Source organism: Capsicum annuum, chromosome 5, assembly GCF_002878395.1.
Source record: "Capsicum annuum cultivar UCD-10X-F1 chromosome 5, UCD10Xv1.1, whole genome shotgun sequence".
In the NCBI taxonomy this organism is placed as follows: Eukaryota; Viridiplantae; Streptophyta; class Magnoliopsida; order Solanales; family Solanaceae; genus Capsicum; species Capsicum annuum.
The window spans coordinates 125,336,219-125,352,691 of record NC_061115.1 but is presented as its reverse complement, the minus strand read 5'-3'; the positions used below and the strand labels follow the sequence as shown (position 1 = coordinate 125,352,691).

Sequence of the window (16,473 nt, the reverse complement as noted above, 5' to 3'; positions counted from 1 at the left end):
AGTAGCCAATTTTGTCCGACCGAGATGACAGTTTGCTAGGAAGAAAGCAACGAGAGGTGTTTAAAAGAGTGTGGACGAGACTTTGGCTTTAAGTCGCCTACGTATCTTTGTTTTTACGAGAATCAGGCCGTGTGTAGTTCTAGATTCAGGAATGAATAATATTCCTAAAGAATATTAATAACAAAAGTAGGGGCATTGATAATGGTATCGTAGATCGATGAGACGATTACAACAACATATGGAAAAGTTTGAAAACTTTGAGGTAAGTAAGGTGATGGATGAGTTAAAGTGGTGGATGACTATATGGAGTAATATTCCAAAAACAGAAACAAAAATTATCTCTGTTTGTTATTCCTTCTTTGTTACTTGTGTCTTTGCATCACTCAATAACAAAAATTAGGTATGTAAGAAATAAACAATTGATAAACGTAATGTAAATGAAGAAATAAAAAAAGTGTATCCGTCGTATCGTGGAATCGTGTGATCAGCTACTTGGTTTCTCATTATGGGATCGGCTCTCGGAATTCTCCATGCATTGTGAAACCGTGTGATCAGCTACTTGGTTTCTCATCGTGGGATTAGCTTTTGGGCTTCTCCATGTATCGTGAATTCATGTGATCAATTACTTGGCTTCTCATTGTGGAATTATGTATCGTTAATTCATTGAATCAGCTATTAGGCTGCTCATGATAAGATAATCTTTACCTATTAGTCTTGCCATTTTTAGCTCGACTGGATAAAATGGTTAGCACGAATGTACATATATGTATAAAAGATTAAACAATGTAGTAAAAATAACCATAACAAAAGGAAATAAGAAAGCGTATCTTTTCACAAGAGGGCAACGCTTTGTTCATATAGATTTAAAGAGGTTATGCTTAATCCACACCATATCCAGTAAAGCATCAACATTTTGTAACACCGCGGTGATTGTGCTTAAAATGTTCAGTATTAGAAAATAGATTTTTATTTTTGAGTAAACCGATCGATTTCCAGAGGACAAAGCTTAGCCTCAGGAAGATTCTTGATGGAGTCGTGCTTAACTCCATCGAATTTTCAAAACAATGCTTAGTTTGGATGATTTCTCGAGAGAGGGTAGTGCTTAACCTATGATTTCTCGAGAGAGGGTAGTGCTTAACCCAGCTAACTTTCAAAGACAATGCTTAGCCTTAGTCAATTTTCTCGAAAAAGGCTAGTGCTTAACCCACTTGACTTTCTAAGGACAGTGCTTAGCCTAGAGAGTTTTAGATTGAGTGGTGCTTAAATCCATCGAATTTCTAAAACATTGCTTAGTTCCGATGATTTCTTGAGAGCGGGTAGTGTTTAACCCAACTAACTTTCAAGGACAATGCTTAGCGTAGTGCTTAACCCACTTGACTTTCCAAGGACAGTGCTTAGCCTTAGAGAGTTTTAGATAGAGTAGTGCTTAACTCCATCGAATTTCCAAAACATTGCTTAGTTCAGATAATTTCTCAAGAGCAGGTAGTGTTTAACCCAACTAACTTTCAAGGACAATGCTTAGCCTCAGTCAGTTTTCTCGAAAGAGAGTAGTGCTTAACCGACTTGAATTTCCTAGGACAGTGCTTAGCCTTAGAGAGTTTTAGATAGAGTAGTGCTTAACTCCCTCGAGTTTCTGAAACAATGCTTAGTTCGGATGATTTCTCAAGAGAGGGTAGTGCTTAACCCAACTAACTTTCAAGGACAATGCTTAGTCTTAATCAGTTTTCTCGAAAGAGGGTAGTGCTTAACCCACTTGAGCTTCCAAGGACAGTGCTTAGCCTTAGAGAGTTTTAGATAGAGTAGTTCTTAATAACATCGAGTTTTCGTTACAATGCTTAGTTCGAATGTGTAACACCCCGTATTCAAGTACGTGTATTGGTGTATTCAAGTACGTGTATTGGTCTTATTTATATGGAATTAATTTTTTTATTTTATTTATACCGGAATTTGCCCGTCGATGGTTTCATGCGAAGGTTATTGAATAACCTTTCCAACGATATAAAGATTTTCAAAAATGGATAGGTTTTGGATATAATCGAGCACATTCAAAACTATAAAACGGTGGCCAGAATATTTGGGAATAGTAAATGTGCAGGAAAATTTCCTGCACACAAACTACTGAGGTCAGCCGAATTTTTGGGTCAACTTTGAATGATCATAAATCCCTTAATATAATGAATTGGGAGATCTGTGACCTATGAAAAGGAAGATCTTGAGTCTTATTTCCAATGCAATTGGTTTCATCCAAATTCAACGTCTGAGTAAGGAGTTATACTCGTTTTACTTCAGCCTATCAAAACAGATTTTTAGGGTCAACTTCAAACGACCATAACTCCTTGTACAGGACGAACTGGGTGGCCTACTTTATATGAAATGAAAGCCCTTTAAATTATCCTTCCAACGATACTAATTTCAACCAAATCCGATATCGGAGCAAAGAGTTATGGTCGATCTACTTTAGCTTACCAAAACAGTCCACCAAAGAACAGATTTGACATTATTTAAATTTTAAAGGCATTTTGGTCATTTTCTATTATATTATGGATGGGAATATATGTATATGAGTTCAAACACTCATTTTCATCATCAATCATTGAGAAAGAACAAACCCTAGCCAAATTTGACCTTTAAATTACTTTTGATTCAACCGTAGAAATTCCAAAGTAATCCGATAACTGCGTTTTTCATCTCGAGAGCTTCGAACGACACCTATTATTTGTGCAAACAGGATTGCATAATCAAGAGGTGAATTCTAAGGTATGAATATTGTTTGCCTTTGTTCTTTTCCATATGTATATGTGTGATAGAGGATTATATGTATTGGTTGTTATTGAAAGGTGATGAAAATAGGGTTATGGACTATTTTGCATGGTTTGGTTGTATTAAATTGTGGAAGGTGGATATGGTAATTGAGTTATGGAAGGTGGATATGGTAATTGAGTTATGGAAGGTGGATATGGTGATATACTATTGAATTGATGATTATTTATGTCTATGGCTCAATTTGGTTTAATGGATTGGTTGGAAGGATAAATGAATCCAAACTTGATATGGGAGGATGTTGTATGAATATGCATGGCATGTGAATGTAATTGGAGTATAAGAGGGTTAAAGTGACACCCTTTATAGTGTAATTAAGGCTTACTACTTAACCACTAGTTTGGTGAATTCAAATAATTAAATTGTGACGTTTGGTCGCTAATACTAGATTGCTACACATGTTCATTGTAGATAAGTAATGCGAAAAGACGGGAAGTCCATTTGGGACTAGTATTGAAGGTTGACAGTCAGGTATGTAAAGCATGCTCTATACCATATCTTTGGCATGAAAGTGAACAATTGTTCTATTAAGAAAGTTTCCAAAGTTATTCAGTAACATGTGATCCATAATGGTTTTGTATGGTGTCCTACGTTACCAATGAACTTGTTTCCACTCTACAAGATATCAAGACATTCCAATACTTACTTGTTTTTCAAATCTTACATGTTTATTGCATTAATGAATGTCAGAAGGTATCCGGTTACTCAAACAAGATCCATGTGCTATTAATGACTCCAAAACGTTTCATTGATATACCAATAAGTTCCTACTTCATTTTTATGGCATTGATGACTCCAAAACACTTCATTGATGTGCTAATGAGTTCTTACTTCATTGTTATTGCATTGATGGTCTATTTATATGTCTCTTATTGATGTATCATTGATTCAAAGTCTCAAAAATGCGATGGAGACCGAAATAACAATCTCAAAGATTAATTGAACTAAGTGATGGAAGTTCTCTCTTATCGGGTGGTATCCCAGGGGCATAAGCCTATCATGGGTCGATCCCTATTTATGTGTTTATGGGTGGTATCCCAGGGGCATAAGCCTATCATGGGTCGATCCCAGTTGATATGTACTGGAGGCAGCCTAATGGTCACAGTACAATACAGTAATGATTACAAAAATGATAAAAACGAAGGTAAAGTGATTGAATAAATACAATGTACAGGTTGTCACAAGTTCTAGTAAGTGTGGTCCACTCCTATTATGATTTATTCACTTGTTTCTGATTTCTATTGAGCTCCTATATCATATGTGATTATCTACAGCCTTACATACTCAATACATATTTCGTACTGACGTCCCCCACGGGGGACCTGCATTTCATGTTGTAGGTACAGGTACCTCAGCTCATACACCGCACAAGTAGGAGCCAGGATATCCAACTGCTTTTGGTGAGCTCCAGTTTGCTTCGGGGCTTTCTGTGTCATATCCAGTCACTTTTGGTATTGTATAGAAGTTAGTTATATGGCGGGGTGTGTCCCGACCTTAGTTAAACTCTATGTATTGTCTAGAGGCTTTGTAGACCTAATGTACAGTCAAAGTGGTGTTTTGTTAATAGATGTGATGGCTTAAATGACCAAGTATTGTATATACATATATATATGTGTGCTCGAGCTTATATAGGTGATTATTTCCTTTTATATGCGACATGATGCTGTCCGAATTTTGGGTTGTCATAGAGCTATGCATGGTAAGTATAAGGTTATGAGCTGATTCTCCCGGGCCTCCTCGGTTACGGGTGCCAGTCCGCCCCAATAGGATTTGAGGCGTGATAGGATGATTTATCGAGAGTGGGTATTGCTTAACCCAACTAACTTTCAAGGACAATGCTTAGCCTTAGTCAGTTTTCTCGAAAGAGGGTAGTGCTTAACCCACTTAATTTTCCAAGGATAGTTCTTAGCCTTAGAAAGTTTTAGATAGAGTAGTGCTTAACTCCATTGAGTTTCTGAAATAATGTTTAGTCTGGATGATTTATCGAGACTGGGTAGTGCTTAACCCAACTAACTTTCAAGGACAATGCTTAGCCTTAGTTAGTTTCTAAAAAAAAGACAGTTTTTAACCCACTCAGAATGCAAAACGATAATACTTAACCTTATGTATTCTGATGGTGTATAGCATACTTAAGATTTTTACTCATCATTTTATTCCTGCACTCAAAGAAAAACTGTTAGTTTTTTTAAAAAAGGGAAAGATTGATTCGTGTCTCTGTCGGCTCCTTTGTTCAGGTCCCCAATTCATTGTATTTATATCACTTTCTTGAGATTTCATCCTTTATGAAATTTTTGAGGATTCCTCAAAAATTTCTGGCCCAGTTCATGGCCTCAATCTTGCTAGCCTTGAATTTGTTGAAATGCTTCTTGATAGAATTTTTGAGACCCTCTCAAAAATTCTTCCCCAGTTACATGTCCTATTCGTCTTGAACTTGTAGGATCATAGAATTTTTAAAATCCTGTCAAAAAATTTTCTCCAGTTACGTGCTTCAGGAAAATATAAAAATTTTATTATGATAAGACCGAAATCCACAGGAGCGCCTACGTATCCCTCTTAAACGGGAATCTGGTCGAACATAGTTCAAATTACATAAGAGAAATTCATATTTTCCAAGCATATGTAAAGGTTATAGTAACTTAATTTCTTGAGAGACTAGAATGAATAACGTGATGCCTCTTTCTTAACGTTAGATAGATGCCAATGCTTAATCAACATCAAGATATGGCCCCATCACATTTATCACCTTGGTATCAATCAATGCTTGAATTTTGTCCTTTAAAGCATGACATTCCTCTGTGGCATGGCCTGTCATCCCTGAATGGTAAGCATAGATTTTGGAATGATCAATCCATTTCGCATATGGATTCATTATAATTGCAGGAATTGGAGTAATGTAGCCATCAACCCTTAATCTCTTATAAAGATAGTCTACAGGTTTGGTCAAAGGAGTGTACTGTCTTGACTGATTTTTCTGACGCTTAGCTCAAGTTTTGATGAATTGATTGGGTCGTAGAGCTATTGGTGAATTTGGATAAGCTAATGGTTGTTGGAAGGTAGTTGGAGGTATTTGGAAGTGGGGAGGTTGTTGAAATGGATTTGAAGGTGCTTGATATATGGGTGTTTGGTATTGAAGTGGGGGATATGGTGTTTGGTAACTTGGAAGGGTTTTGGGATCTTGCATAGTCAAGACAACATTTACTTCCTTCATATTGTTATTCTCATCATCTTGTGAAGTCTTTATCTCTTATAGTGCCTCTAAATCTGTTATCATGCCATTTTTAATTCCTTCTTCAATTCTCTTGCCCAATTTGACGATGTCAACAAGCTTTTGATCCTCTACAAGAATCATCCTTCCATAATATTGTGGCTCTTGGGCGCAAATGAAGAATTCCTTCATTTCATTTTCATCTAAAGAAGGGCGCACTTTAAAAGCTTCACGTATCCATCTCATTCCATATTCTTGAAACGATTCTGTAGGTTTCTTTTTTTAACTTCTGAATATAGAACCAATCATGCGCATTCTCAACATTGAACCCAAATCTTTCTACGAAATCAGAGGCCATATCGATCCATTTTGACCATTTTATTGCATCTTTTGTGACATACCATGATAAGGCATCTCCAGTAAAGCTCCTCATGAATAATTTAATAAGAATTTTCTTGTTTTTACCGACTCCTGCCAACTTTTCACAGTATAATTTCAAATGGACTTTCGGATCTCTAGTCCCATTGTACAATTCAAATCTAGGAGGTTTGTATCCCTCCGGCAGTTCAACATCAGGGTATATGCACAAATCTTCATAACTTAGCCCATTTAACCCCTTATTACCTTCAAGTTGTTCCAATCTTTCAACCACGAATTACATAAGGGCGACGTTTGTCGGAGGTTTGGATTTATATTGATGGTGGGTAAATGGGATCGTTTTGACATAACTTGGGTCTAAAGTATGGATGATTTGATGAGGAATATTTTTGGCAAACGTTGGTGGTGTATTATGGGCATATGATATTGTTTGATAATTTAATAGAGCTGGATATACATGAAATTGTGGTGGACAAGAATGTAGATGTGAGTTATGTTTAGGTAGCGTGTATATGTGGCTTGAATTATTTGGGGATGGTGAAATAGAAAGTGGTGGTAAGAGGTGGCTTGTGAATGTGGCATTAGATTTAACAACAGTGTTACCCCCAATTTGTGGTTTGAGAGGAGCATTCAAAGCAAGGGGTAAATTAGACAAGTTACGGGCTTATGACAATTCTCCTTGTAGTTGAAGAATTATTTGTTCCATTTGTACGATCATCTCACCATGCTCATTTCTAGTATCGTTGTTATCACCCATTTCTTTGTCTTGATGACTGAGTCTTAAGAGAAGGAGACCGAGCCCTTTTTCAGTTGGTGTAATGGGCAAGAGAATGCACGAATCAATCCTTTGGGTATGGGAGAAAATAAATAATGAAAAAATAAAAAGAGTCAAGTTAGTAAGGTATAGGTGACATATAGGAAAAGAATAAACCTGTTATTTTGTAACAAATAAAACATTTCGTAATGGACAGGCCCTTATGTTCCTGTACCACTCAAAGAAAACGTTAGTTCAAGAGAAATGGTTGTCCTATATTTGAATATCGTAGCTGTAATCTGCCCTTAATATGCTCAGGAATTGGGCTTATTAGCCTGACATTTTGGCAGTGTAATTGAAAATAAGAGAAAGAAAATGTATTTTTTAAAGATTAAGACCGGACCCAAAGTGGGCTGCCTATGTATCCAAATGGAGGTCAGCTTGAACGTAGTTCATGAGGGTAGGGTAAGGATAAAGAGGCCTAAATGTTTGTCTTGGGGGATGAGAAGGAGGGCTAGAGTTTTTTCGGATATTGAGGGAGGGGTAGCTGATGACGAGTTCTTTCGATTGACAATTCAGTCCACAATAGCTGATGATTAAGTTCACAAAATCATCATATGAAACATCACTTTGGACTATCATAGCTATTGTCTCTAGCATTTCGCCCTCCTTCTAACACCATATATATCGATTGCTCTTCTCGATCCATTGACCATGACAATCCACCCCTATTGTTATTGATCCCTCTATTAGTGGTACCTAAATAAAGTCATTTGTTAAAAATAGTTAATAGTGATTCCATAGTGTCGTAAATGAATCCTAACAGATATGTAATCTATTCCAACAGGTAAGTGATCAATCACAATAGATTACTTACCTGTTGGGATTCAAGTTACGCTCCTGAAGCTGATTTCAACAAACGAGTCATCTGTTGTAACAGGTGAATGAATCATATGTTGCAACAGACTATATATCTGTTGTAACAGATAAAGCACCTGTTGGGATAGATGTTATGATACTAAGGCACCTTTGAAGCTGATTCTAACAAATGAGTGACGTGTTGCAATAGATAATTAACCTATTGCGACAGATAACTTACAAATTGCAACAGACAACGATCTGTTGGAATTGAAGTTAGGTTCTATCGCAATAGGTTACTAATATATTACAACAGATATTTATCGTCTATTAGAATCGAGTTCAGTTTTTGTTACGACAGGTTAATAATCTATTGTAACAGATATTTACCCTGTTGCAACAGACAACACGTCTGTTGGAATCGAGTTTAGGTTATATTGCAATAGGTTACTAATCTATTACAACATATATTTATCATGTTATACCAGATAACTAATTTGTTGCAATAGATGGGTCATATGTTGCAACAAATAACCCATCTATTCGATTCATGTTACGACACTATAGAACCATAAACACGAATCCAACATATGAGTCTTCCGTTGAAACAAATCTGTTTAAACAGATGGATCTTATGTTCATTCATGCTCGCGTGCTATCTATTATTGAAAAACAGCACAATAGCAGTTACTCAGATGACAAATTCAACTAAAAATCATAATTTGACTTACCAAAGTCTCCTATGAAGTAATGCCAAAGTGGAAAGTGATGTACGAAATAAAATTTGACCTAAGAAATTGGTCAAATAACAACAGTAGCGGTAACAACATAAACAACAACAACACTGGTCAACGAGAAGAAGATGAAGATGATAATGAAGTAGAAGATGATGATAATGAAGCAGAAGATGATGAATAAAGCAGCAGCAACAATGAACAACAAAAATCGCTAAGAGAGAGAAAACAACAATGGATGAGAAGAGAAAGAGACATTTTTTTTTCCTCTGTTTCTCGTTATATTAGGTAAACATTTGGATCAAAGTGTAAATTTAAAAACTTCTGGGCTATCTCAAACTTACACAACTTTCTTAATCCATTATAAAGTAATTGCCACCTCCACTCAATTATTAAGACTTGTGTCACCTACACCTCGTTTTAAAACTCTTTTGTCACCTACAGCCCAAAACCCCATATTTCTAAGCCTTCTTCATATACATACGTATATATGAAAAAAATTTAAGATGTCTAATATAGTTTAGATTTCTTTCCTTTTTTCTATGTAATTTTTTTTATTGATATATTTGGAATATAAATATTACAAATATCATATATAGTGCAATATCATATTAACAATTATAACATTCTTGTGTTTTATATTATTATAATTAATTATCTTATTTTATTTATTCATAACTTCAGCTTACTTTGCTTCATTTTCATAACTTTTAAAAATATTTATTTGATGTGTAAAAGAATGCCGTCATAAGCGAATGTAACACTAAAGGCACAAGATAGAAATTATAATCAACATGTGCATAGAAGATCAAGTACTCCTACAAAAGATAGAGGTTAAAACAAAAAATAATATTTTCAACTTAATCCTTAGATTATGGTTTTAAAATATGACCTCTTATTCCATTTACTTCATCACTCATACATCCTAAATTATTTATTCTGCTATGTATATATAAAAAAGTAGGTACTTAAAAACGAGCAAAGGATTTTAATTTTATTGTTGAAAAAAAAAATACTATTATGTCTCAAATTAAGATCAATAAAGATCTAAAATGTCTTGACTGGAATATTAATGTTATATACTACTTCATTACAAAATAGTGAAATGTATTCATTTACTAAATTTTTTATAGTCACACGAAGCACGGTTAATTTCACTAGTTTGAGATGAAGGGAGTATAATATTGAGACTGTTTAGTAGAATTTCTCTCTTTGCTGCTTTACTTTGCATGTTATAGCTTAGTGGGTTAGCCTTAGTGTTAATTAGTAACTCGTTAGGTGCCTTGTCGTGGCCTAGACCCATATTTGAGTCTTGAAGAAAATTCTAACAACAGTAGAAATGCTTATGTTTTATTTTTCTGAAGGCAGAAAAAAATAAAATTAAATAAATGAATTATTCATTCAAATTTTAGTTTGAAATTTATGTGTTAATCAACCTATTTTTCTTTTTATTAATCCTAAAACTGGGATAGAATTAAGGAGGTTTACATATAGATATATGAATGACCTGTTTGTGTAAAAAATTCTTTATATTGACTGTGTATATAACTTAAAATCTAAATGTAATTAGGCAACAAGAATCAGTCAAATTAACTTCCTCTCTTCTACTACGCTCTGCTACCTAACCACCCTCCAAAAATAGCATACTGTCTTTTTCTGGAAATCAATGAACACATCTAGAACTCATATCAATCAATGAACACATCCAGCACTCATATCAATAAGGTTCTTATCCGTACAAAAGAAAATTAAAGAAACAAAGGGAAAGTAAATGTGTAGTAGGGCAGTAAACCAATACTCTCTTTTATCTTAATTTATATGGTACAATTAACGTTTTGGGGTTCAAACTTGTAAACTTTGATCACGAGTTCAGACATAGAAACTTTAGGTTTTTGAAAGAAAATCATATTTTTGAAATTACACAAAAGAATTATTATAAACCACAACAGTTAACAACTTGTAAAATTTAAAAGGAATATAAAGAAATTTCAATAAAAGAAAAACTTGTTTGACTCATAAAATTCTAACCGTGTCACATAAATTGGGTCAGAGGATGTAGTAGCTTAATAATTACTAAGGGGGTTGGGTGGGGTTCTTAGGCCATGCATGAACTAAACTCACACCATCTGTTCTATATATATATATCTGATTATTGTTCTCAATTTTGTTCCCAAAATTAGCACTTGGCTTTTAGTCATGGAGAGAGTAAAAATATTTGAATTCATCTTTGTTGCCACTTTCTTGGTAATGAGTAGTAGTTGTGTTTTGGGATACAATGTTCCTTCAATTTTCATATTTGGAGATTCTATACTTGATTCTGGTAGCAATCACTACAAAAAGAATCGCTCAGTACAAGCTGATTTTCCACCATATGGTTCCAATTTTTTTCACCATCCAACTGGTAGATTCACAAATGGTCGAACCGTTACAGACTTCATTTGTGAGTTCTTATTACTCCTCGGAAATAGAATTTCCTTTGATAGGAAGCACTTTTATTTATCCCGCTCTAAAAGAAAAAAAAAAGAAATATAATGATATATGTAGTTCGTTTATCCCATCTTATATATTCATAATATAAATTTTTTTATGCTATCATGTCATTTGAAATATTAGTATAAATAACTAATAATAAATTTGGGATATTGCTTATTCAAGAGTATTTGGATCCCCTTAATATGAGGGAAGCATATATTGTTGTGGTAAAGGAGATTCAAAAGTTATTTTAGGATGTAGGTTCAAATTTTATGTGAAATATTCCTTACACATTTCTTGAATTTCCTTGCTAAAATTTTTCAGTTCACCACTTGTCCATAACATGTGAAACTATTATACTGAAGATTTAAACAAGCAACTTTTTATAAAATGTTAAAATGCATTTTATAGGGGATATAAAAGTATCATTTTACCGTCGGTGGATATAAGGTGAATTTTTTTCTTGTAACTCCAAAATTAGCTATTCAAGATGTGGTTATAGTACTTTATTTAGTTTTCAAAATAATTTGATTAAGCAATATTTAAGTTCACATTGAAAATTAGATGTCTTAATCCAAACATGAAAAATTATGTATTCTTTTTATCTCAATTTATGAGATACTTTTCGTTTTTCAGGAGTTTAAGTTTGACTGTAAATTTGAATATAAAAGCTTCTAAGTTTTTTCAAATAAAATTTATATATTTAGAAATTAAATAAATAGTATTATAAGTTACAATTAGGGGTGTTCATAATTTGATTTAGATTGATTTTGGAGTAAAGACACCCAAAGTCAGACTTTTAATTATTAAAATCAAATCAAACTAAACCAAATATAATTCATATCCATCAATTTTGTTATTGTCGGTTTGATTTGGTTCTTTTTATGAATGAGCTTAAGGTATAAATCTCATAATTTTCTCATGAGTAAATCTCATAATTGTTTCTTAAAAGAACCAAATCAAATATATATATATATATATATATATAATTGTGTATATAATTTATTGGTTTCAGTTTATTTTTAATAAAACCAAACCAAACCAAACCAATTATTGTTAGTTTTGAAAACTTAAATTCAAATCAAACCAAAATCAATTTTTTATTTAATCAGTTTGGTTCATCTTTTTGATTCGGATTGATTTCTAACTAAACCATAAATACCCTTAGTCACAATAATTGAGTTCAAAACATTTAAAAGATATTTAAAAAAATTATGATAAAAAAATAGTCTTATTTGAATTTCGAAATTCGAAAAATACTTTATAAATTGAGATGGAAAAAGTAATTCTTTTTGAGATGGGGTAATATTTGTCATATGGATTTTTTATTAGTTATTTTTGGTTTGATGAAAAATTATTGCATGCAGCTGAATTTATTGGGATTCCCCTACAAAAGCCATACCTTCATGAGTTAGTAAATGGAAATTGGAAGGAGTATTCATCGAAAGGCATCAACTTTGCTAGTGGTGGTAGTGGAGTTCTACGAACAACTAATCAGCATTTGGTAAGAAATTTTACAAGGACTTAGCTTGTTGATATGCTTGTATTAACATCTTTTAATTTACTATGGTTAGCACAGAAATATGCACGTTACTGACAAAGAATGCTAAAATTTTTACCGTCATTAGTTAATTGTCATTGAATTCAGTGTTGTTATAGGCTTTAGGGACATTTACAAAGAGCATAAAATATATTTATCATTAATAATTACATCTAAAAAGATAACTTAGCGACAATTAAGCTATTGCAGTTAACTAATTCTCACTAAATTTTTTTTTGATGTAGTGATATCACTCTTATTTTTCTCCTCCTTTCTTCTAATGAGCCTGAATCCTAATTAAATGGGGCTTACCATACAAAAAAATAAAGTATGTATGATATATTGATGTCAGAAAGAAATATTGAACTATCAATATATAAAAGTTATATTAACAATATCATTATATATTTAACTTAAATACTTAGATAATTCAAATATTTTTATATGATCATAGTAATTGACTTGCTATATTAGAAGATTACCTAACTTATTTTTGCAAGTATTTACCTGCCTTTTAAATCATCTGATATCAATACATATAGGAGCTAAACTCATAGTATGAATTAAGGATTTATCTATACACAATTAATCAATAATGCATCGGTAGTGTATAGATTTTTACACTATCAATCCAATTTACTCAGCTATAACATATGTATTGTTACTCTATTTTTCATGTGATCGCATCAGACTTGCTCTACAGATTTACATATGAATATTATCCAAATAACATGACCATGGTGATATCAGACTTGCTTTATTTTTCATGTTATCATATCAGACTGGACTTTTTTCTTCTTTTGGCCATATGAATTGATATTAATTTTGTGACATTTGAAACATATAGGGAGTGACACCAATTGAAGAGCAAGTTGAACAATTCAAAACCTCAGCCCAACAAAACCACATAAACAACGAACAAGTTCAAGAGTCACTCATAATATTCACATCAGGCTCCAATGACATGTACATATACTTCCAACCATCTGGTGTCCCAAAACTGACCCCCGATGCATATGTTAGGCCATGCTAGCTCAAGTTACAAACTTTGTTGATCAAATTTGCAAGTTAGGGGCTCGCCGGATCGCCTTGATTTCATTAGGCCCAGTTGGCTGTATCCCAGCCAGGGTCAACTTGCCCGGTGCACCAGTTAACAAATTTTACGGTAAAATGAACACTATGGTCAAAAACTATAATGTGGGGTGGGAGAGTTTGGTAAAAGGGATAGATACCAATCAAGTATCCAGGTTCATTTGCTGTGTATGGAGCTATGTACAAGACTATTATGAACTTCAGAGCTAATCCTAAACGATATGGTAATTTCTTAAACTTCTTTATTCACATTTTATGATTGATTTATTTTCTTTATGCCCTCAACTTACATCTATGGCCTCCAATTTTGGGTGTGCATAAGTAAACGAACTTAAACTTGTATAAAATTGAACAAGTAGACACATGTGTTCTATGAGGCTTCCTACAATTTGCGTCCTATGTGTATTATATGCCACATAGGCGCGCGTGTCTATTTGTTCAACTTTATACAAGTTCAAGTGCCTACTGTGCTCATCCAAAGTTTGATGGCATAGATGCCAGTTGAGACAAAGTTAAAGGGCAGGTTTATGTTTTACGGTTATTTTCAACTTTATTCCAAGTATAAGGGACATTTTCTGTTATTATCTCTAACTTTGACACTATCATGTTAACTTTATTTATGATTTATGTACAAGTCAAGATAGATTCTAAACTAACACATGATGATTTGTTATCACATCTATAGGCTTTTCAGATGCAACTAATGCATGTTGTGGTAATGGAACACTTGGAGGGGCATTGCAATGTGGTAAAGAAGGCTACAAGTTATGTGCAAACCCCAATGAGTACTTGTTCTGGGATTTTTTTCATCCATCAGAGCATGCTTATAATCATGTCTCGAAGATACTGTGGGCTGGAACCAATTCTCAAGTCCGACCTGTGAATCTCAAGACACTGGCCAACATGACCTTCATTCAACGTTAATCAAGGAATTTAATTTGCCTTTTGAAAATCTTAAAATAGAGAATAAGGGGTCCTTGTCTTTCATTTCAAAGTTTATGTTATGATGTTTTAATCTCTCTAGCTTTAAGGAAGGGTAAGGTCACGTACACTCTAATTCTCAAATTTTACTTTGTGAAATTACACTCTGTGTGTTGTTGTTAATATTCTGTATTCATACGCATATTTTTTTCTTCTCATGTTTTTTTTGAGCTTATTGAACTTATATCACATATAAAAAAAGCATAGACAAATTCAAGATTTAAACTCTCACTCAACACTGATACAATTAATTGTGTTTAGAAATAGAGAGTGAAGTCTTGTCTTTCATTTCAGAATGTTATGGTGTTTATATGTATATTTCTTTATTTCTCGTTGAAGAATTTAATCAAACACACAGTTTGCAGAATTATTGAATTTATTTCACTAGTCAGAAAATGTAATCACATACAAAGACGAACTACACGATATAACATAATAGTCTAAAATCGGAGCTTGTTATAAAGTTGTTCCAATACATCGAGTAGAAGAATCTTCACAAGAATTTTCAATGAACTTGACAGAAGGAAGAAGAAAACTTTTTCTTGTTTGCATTTGTTTTTCAGGGAGGGAGAAAAGTTAGTTGTTTCTCTTCAAAGAACTCTTTTATAAATTCAAAGGGACACAAGTTTTTAGATAGTTGTGTTTCTTTTTCTTTTTTCTAATTAAAATATTCAACTAATTATTGCTCCCTTCGTTTCAAAATGAATGACCTACTTTCCTTTTGGGTTCGTTTAAAAAAGAATGATCCCTTTTCTTTTGAGATAATGCATCAAAATCACCCTAAACTTGTCACTCCAACTTACTTTAGCACTTAAACTTAATATGTATTTATTTACCCCCGTAATATCTTTAAAGTGCATCAAATTCACCTCTTATGCTAACGTGATATTTAAAAAAAAAAAACACGTGAAATTGATCGAATTTATAAGGAGAGTTGGATTTTTAGTCACTAATTTATGATATTTTTTTGATGGATAGAGAAATTGATGATGATGGATGTATATATATATATTATGTGGCGGTGGTGCGGTGGTGTGGTTGGTGGAGGACGGTGGGGGGAGGGGTGGCGGGCTGTAGCAGATAAGGGGAAAATGGGGGTGGGTGGGTGTAAGTGGGTTGTTGATTCCTTGATCTGCTTTGTGAAGCTGAATCTGCCATTGATGAGCTTGATAGGTAAACAAACAGGGGAAGCAGAATTTGGGGCCTTATGGTGGACATGCTAGCTTTGACCTTACGCAGGTGCTTGCAAGTAGATGATGGATGCACCTGTCCACAAAAAATCGATGGTGGTATTGAATTTTTCAAGTGGGTTGAGTTTTCCAGCAAAAATTCACCAAAAAATATGGCAGGTGTAGTTGTGTGGGGGTGGATGGGGATGTGTTTAGGTGTGGAAGTGTAGGGGTGGACGGGGATAGATGGGGTGTGTGTGCAGGTATGAGGATAGACATGGGGAGGGGGGTGGGTGGGTGGTTAGGAAGAAGATGGAAAATGGGGGGTGGAGTATTTTTTAATTTAAAATATTTTATATATATTTAAAAATATGTATGTGTTGTATGTGTGTGTGTGTGTGTGTATATATATATATATATATAAAACCATTAAAAATATTTTATTTATGTGGTGCTAATATGTCAGCGAG

At 33.7% G+C, this 16,473-nt stretch overlaps 1 pseudogene; it reads left to right on the top strand.

Moving 5' to 3' along the window:
- Nucleotides 1-10,945: 10,945 nt before the first annotated feature.
- On the top strand, nt 10,946-14,777 carry LOC107852823 (annotated as a pseudogene).
- The last annotated feature ends 1,696 nt before the right edge of the window (nt 14,778-16,473 follow it).